Below are 6,811 nucleotides of genomic sequence, written 5' to 3'. Positions count from 1 at the left end.
GTTTGGTGATAAAGAGAGGAAAGAAGGTTTGGTGATAGAGGATTGAAGACACAGGTATTCAAAGCCTAAAGGTTTTAAGATCATGGTGCTGATGAATCTATTTGTCCATGTACTAAAGTAATCGAGTAGATAAATATAACTCTCAGATGCTAGATAAGATATGTACAGAACTTTATGTAGCAAGTTTAAAAGATACTGATATGATTGTAGGTGTACAACGGTTTCCTTCTCAATGGAAATTCAATAATTCATCAGACTATGGAGCTTAGGTTCACAGTGTGCTAAGGTGGAAAGTTCGAAACGATAACAATGCGTATGGGCTAGTGAGGAATGTGATCCAAAACTCGCTAAAGAAAACCTTTTCCATGTATTATATGTAAGAAAAACAATGCTGTGACAGAGAAGTCTGAACAATGTAAAATACTTTTCTCTGTTACATAACATCCCCTTGAAACCCACAAAAAGTTGTATTTTGAAACGATCATTTTGTAAGAAAACATCATAGTTTACTTCATAGATTTTATTTCCTTTGTTACCTCTACAAGGTGAATAAAGGATAAATTGAGCTTGTATCCTTAACAGCGAAGTTCCTCTCTACCTTGGTGAGGTTTTGCCATGTTCCTCATAAATCCTCTAAGTAATCTTCTTCGTCATAATTTCCAAGTTTTTACCTCTAAAAGAGGTTTCTTTGATATCCTAAAAACTTTGTTCACATAGTTAGTTGTGCAATTGTTTTGTTTGTTGTTCCTGGTCTGTTTCTGCTCGTGAGGATTTGAACCCCTATGACAACTTTATAGAATTCATTGATGCATTTTTTAAATACCATTATATATGCACACTCCAAATTTAAATAGATTTACAAGGCTCAGCTTATTCACCAGTCTGGTCAAGAGGTCAACACCTGTATACAGGATTTGAACATGGCCAAGGTGAAAAGTCATGCACCCACAACTACAAGATTTAGCCAACAGCTATTTGGAAAACCAGATTTACATCGATTTCAATAGAGAGATCCGTAAGCTCCTCATACCAGTGGTTTTAAATTTTCCACAAAATGTCCATCTGAAGAGCTGTAAAGAATAAAGTTCTGGTCCAAATAGCAGACATGACAGGAACATTGTTATAGAACTAATCCGGACAAAATCACTAAGGTAGGACTACATAAAAACCAATAGCTTCTCTCATCGTGTAACAAAGCATTCCCTTGGTGTTAACCCCATCACTTTCAATTTCCTTGTGGCCGAGAAGAACTCTTTCCTTCCAGTGTCCTCCTCAGTCGACATTTTCTTCTGGATGAGAAGTATTCCATTCCCTTCAAGCGTCCTTCACTTTTGACATTTCCTCCAGGATGAGAAGATATTGATTTTCTTCAGGCATCCTTTTAATGTCACATTTCCTTCGAGATAAGCAGATATCCATTCAAGCATCCATCTCATTTGGCATTTCCGATTCTTCTTCTTTATTGAGTTCTTCAGTCCATAGCTTTATAAGCTTCCTCACAAAGAGTTTAATGTCACAACTCCTCCATGGTATTACGGAAGTGAACTGCAGCAAGTAACTTACCAGCATATATGGTCAGTGCATGATCTGCGATACCATTTCATCAATTCAAAAGCATCTTTGGGACACCAAACAGCCAGTCCTTTTCCATAAAATGAGAATCTCTTGATCCCTTACCACTATAAGTTTGACACCATGCACCTTATTCATTGTAAGCTTGTCTACAATGTTTTCTTTCTTACTCTCACCAGAAATCTCCACAAGAACACTGCCCGTGCTTGAAATGATGAAAACGGTTTGAATCTCTCACAATAATTTCTCTTGCAACAATTTTGGAGATAAACTTGGTTGCAGTGTGGCAGTCCCCACAGACCCGAAGGTTTTTGACAACTCTAATAGTTGTTCTAGGGGTTGTGTTTAACAACCCAAATACAATTGCCAACTTTTCACTATGGTGGCAGACAATCAGTTCCTTCTCCTCCTCCTCCACATCATTAAGTACAGGTCTTGTATCTGGAATATACCCCGCTGCTTTTATTTCCCAAGACAATTTCTCTAACATTGCATAGATTTCTTGTGTTTGTGGGTGTGATTTATCTCCCACACAAAAAATATGTATTATTTTACGTACTTCAATCCAACTACATCCAGGAATCTTTTTAAGTCCTCTATCTTTCATCAGCTTCCTTAACTTTTGGACATCACCCCATTTGCCCTCTTCTGCATAAATGTTTGATAAAAGAACATAAGGTGCATCATGTTTAGGAGCTAGCTCAAAAAGGAGTGTTGAGACAAATTCTCCTAGCCATATATTCTTGTGTGATCTAGAGGTGCCGAGCAAAGACATCCACACAACCACATCAGGCCTGATTGGCATTTTAATAACGAAGTTAAAGGTTTCCTCAAGATACCCAGCACGGCCAAGGAGGTCCACCATGCATACATAATGGGCCATCATAGGCATAATTAAATAAGAGGCACTCATAAGATTGAAGTATATGCAGCCAACATCCACTAGACCAGCATGGCTGCATGCAAATAAGATACAAAGAAAACTTACTTGGTCAGGGATAGTTCCCGTGTGCTTCATTAGTTCAAAGAGTTCAAAGGCTTCCTTGCAATAGCCATGCATTGCATATCCTGCTATCATTGCATTCCACGATACTACACCTGGATTATCCATTTTATCAAACAGTTCACGAGCTTTCTGTATGCTTCCACATTTTGCATACATGTCAATTACGGCATTTGCAACTACACCAGAACAAAAACCATTTTCAATTATTTTTTGGTGGATCTCGATTCCCTTTTTCAGAACTCCAAGTTTGGCACACGCTGAGAGGATGCTGGCAAAGGTTGATGAGTCAGGCCTTACACCAAGTAATTGCATTTGTTTAAATATCTCCATGGCTTCCTCAACAAGCCCACTTTGTGTACATCCAGCAATGATCGTGGTCCATGAGACTACATCTGGCTGGGGCATTTTACCAAACAGATCATGTGCCTTCTTTATGCTTCCACATTTTGCATAAATGTCTATAAGAGCATTTGTAACCACAATATCCGACACATTTTGGCTTTCAATTATTTTTCGATGAATCTCCTTACCCATCTCCAAATCTCCAATTTTCGCACAAGCCGGGAGGACGCTCGAAAAGGTTGCCGAGTCTGGCTTTACGCCTGCCAAATGCATTTCCTGAAAAAACTCCAAGGCTTTGTGCACAAACCCGTTTTGCACACATCCAGCAATAATTGCTGTCCATGAGACCACATTTCCTTTTCCTTTGGGCAATTCTTCGAAAACTCTTAGGGCTTCTTCAAGACTACCACTTTGTGCATATCCTGTAATCATCGCATTCCAAGAAACCACGTCCGCATTATGCATTTTGTTAAACAATTGGCGTCCCTTTGATATTCTCCCACATTTTGCATACATGTCTATTAGGGTATTCATCACAATACCATCAGACAGAAATCCACATCTAATGATTTTACCATGTATCTGCAAACCATGTTTTACCGATGCAACATTAGCACACGAAGGAAGAATATTGGAGAAGGTGAATTGATCAGGTTGGACAGCTGTTCGTTGCATTTCGTAAAAGAGAGCCAATGTTTCTTGAGGAAGCCCGTGCCTTCTGTAAGCTGAAATTATCATATTCCATGAGAAAACGTCTGGTTCAGTCATGTCATGGAAAACTTTGCGAGCACCTGCCAAACTTCCACACTTGTCATACATGTTGATAAGCTTATTTGGTAAAAGTGTGGGTGGGGTAAATGCAAACGCCCTTTCATTGATATGAGAGTGGATTTGCTTGCCCTCTGAAAGTGCTTTGTCGGCAATGCAGGCCTGCAATAGATGAAGATATGTAGAAATTTCTAAGGGAGAGTTGTGGGCAGTAAGCAAAGTGTGTAGAGCTTCTTTCAATCGACCCTCTGTGCAGAGTGCTCTAATATTTTGATTGACATTGGTTATAAATGACATCATATGAATATGATCACACAAGGTTTTTCAACCCTCTGCCATTTCCATGTTGGGGGCTGTTTTAAGACACCACGTTACGGTTCTGCAGAGAATGAAGATTGATTCCATGGAGTAGGTGTCGTTCATAATGAAAACTGTAAGACCCCATTGCTCTTCTTGCAGAGAATGGACATTGATATCCTCTAATATTTTGATTGGCATTGGTTATAAATGACATCATATGAATATGATCACACAAGGTTTTTCAACCCTCTGCCATTTCCATGTTGGGGGCTGTTTTAAGACACCACGTTACGGTTCTGCGGAGAATGAAGATTGATTCCATGGACTAGGTGTCGTTCATAATGAAAACTGTAAGACCCCATTGCTCTTCTCTGCAGAGAATGGACATTGATATCATGAACTAGGTGCCGTTCATAATGAGAACTACTGTAAAACCCCATCGCTCTTTCTTCCATTGAGGGGAAGGACAAGTAGGACGGAGAACTCCGTATCTTCTTTAAAAAAAGCCATAGGAAAGGGAGGAATGCGATTGGTTCAGATGTTCGTTGTGTCTATTGTTTTTGGTTGCGGGTGGGGAAGTAGGATATTAAATAGCAATTGTATTGTAGATCAATTGTCGGAAATTTTTTTGAAGAGTTCGAGGGAGATATTGGTATGATCAAGATATATTGAATTGAAGATTAATTATGGAAAAATATATAAAGAGGAGAGGGCTATGGAAAATGATATTATTGCACACTCTTCTCTCTTTCTCCCTCTAGCTTTAGTTTTAGCTACTTCTCTATCTTGCTTTATTTCTTTCTATTACTTTTTATTTGTACTCGTTTTGTATATTTCTATCAATTTATGTCATCACAGAATATAAATATTCTTGTTAGACCGTTGTAACAGGATATCACTCACATGTCTCTCCTCTCCATAGCTAACCACATCTCCCTCCCTTTATTCATCCATCTCTCTCTATCGCCCCCTTTCTATACCTTTAAGTAACTACATCTCTATTTTTCTTCCCTCATCTCTCTCCATGTCTCTAACTATATTTTATTTTGTTTGTATCCCTATATATCTCCCCCTCACTACCTCTCTTATATATCTCTTTCTACCTCTATCTTTATTTATATATCTTTATGTATTTACATCTTTCACCTCCATTATCTGCCTTCCACCACCCACCCTCTCTCTCTCTCTCTCTCTCTCTCTCTCTCTCTCTCTCTCACACACACACACACACACATTTTTTTTCATTATGTCTCCTTTATTTATATTTATCCCTACCATCTCTATCTACCCCTTTCTCTTCTCTCGTCATCTATCCCTTTTCTTCTCCATGTATCCCTATCCTCTATATCTATATTTCTTCCCCATGTATCCCTCTATCTATGTCCTTCCCTTGCTATCCCTATATATATTTCTCTCTACCCTCTCTTCTTTATTTCATTCTCACTCGCTCCCTTTATCTCTTCCTCTCATCTCTATATCCCCCTTCTTCTCAATCTCAATCCCCATACCTCTCTTTATCTCCTTACTTTCTCTTTCTCTTCCCTTTGCACATATCTCTCTTTTTATCTCTATTCCCCCTCCTCCCACCACCCCTCCCCAAAACCACATCCCTCTTCTTTGTAATATTTCTCTCCCTGCCCATCTCCCTCTATTTCTCTCCTTGTCTCTATCTCAATTTAATATACATATTTATTTATGTCAAGTATAACATATAAAATAATTGTATATTATATTTTTTTAAATGTCACTACAAATCATTTGAATTTATGAGTTTAAGTTTGCTAGATACTATTTTTTTTACTATTGCATATCAAGAAAGAAACAAAAGAGTTTTACATTGTCAAAATGCCAAAAAGAGATCTGCAATCAGCTAATAATAGTGTCTACCCACCCTTAATACAAAATAAAAATAAAAAATTAGTCACTACGACTGCCACGAAGAGTTTACATCATAACATATATCATATAAAAAGAGAAAGTACAACTATTCTTCTTCTTCACTAGATTATGTAGTAGTGAAGTGAACAGGTGAGGGCATGGAGAGGTTAGATGGAACCTCTCTATCCACAACTTGCCTTTTCCAATTCCCTTCTTCTTTGAGTTTCTTGGTGAACTAGGCCAAGGGGATGTTGAACTTATCTACATCTTTTAGGGTAGTGTAACCATGCACCAAATCTTTCTTTTCCAACACACTCTTACCCTCCTACAGCAGCTAGAGGAACTAATTTTCCTTGATTTTGAAGATGATTGTAACCTACAATGCAATATCAGAAAATGAGTTCCCTTGTCCAGAGACTCGGTAAGGCATCTAACTTTACCCTAAAACATGTCATTATTTCTATATTTCTAAAGAAATCAAAGTACAACAAAAGAAAGAATAGACCATAACACATTACACCATTTTCTGCTACCACTTATTTTACCAAAGATAATATTTTCAAATGAGAAATTGTAACCAAGCTTGAGACCACAGAAGTTGTAGATTTCATGAGCAAAAAAACAATGGAAAATCACATAAGGAATAGACTTAGCCCACTTGCATATGGAACAAATATTACAATCCCCCTAGTTTTTTGAAAGGAAATTTATGAATCAACATCCTCCACAAGAAGCAAGTAACTTTAGGTTCAATAGGCCTAGCCCACAAGCTTGTAAGGATCCTTCTTCATTTAGCATGAACAAGGGATAATTTTCAGAAAGAGTTTAGATGGTCAAGAATAACAATACAGGAGGAGGGTCTAAAATACACATATTTGGTTTTGACAAGAAGCAAAGGGGAAGAGTCAGGCCATCACAACTGAGAGAGGTAAGAATTAGGGGAGC

The 6,811-nt window shown here is 38.0% G+C and overlaps 1 pseudogene across 1 annotated transcript; it reads right to left on the bottom strand.

Moving 5' to 3' along the window:
• Positions 1 to 959: 959 nt before the first annotated feature.
• Positions 960 to 4,534, bottom strand: LOC149540136 (pentatricopeptide repeat-containing protein At1g08070, chloroplastic pseudogene; annotated as a pseudogene). Its single transcript, XR_016356361.1, has one exon. The product of XR_016356361.1 is annotated as a pentatricopeptide repeat-containing protein At1g08070, chloroplastic pseudogene (transcript).
• Positions 4,535 to 6,811: the final 2,277 nt, after the last annotated feature.

This window comes from Cupressus sempervirens, chromosome 9, assembly GCF_028749045.1.
Source record: "Cupressus sempervirens isolate cs-2001-9-10 chromosome 9, ASM2874904v1, whole genome shotgun sequence".
Classification (NCBI taxonomy): domain Eukaryota; kingdom Viridiplantae; phylum Streptophyta; class Pinopsida; order Cupressales; family Cupressaceae; genus Cupressus; species Cupressus sempervirens.
The sequence above is the reverse complement of the archived record's forward strand: the minus strand, read 5'-3'. Positions and strand labels throughout refer to the sequence as shown.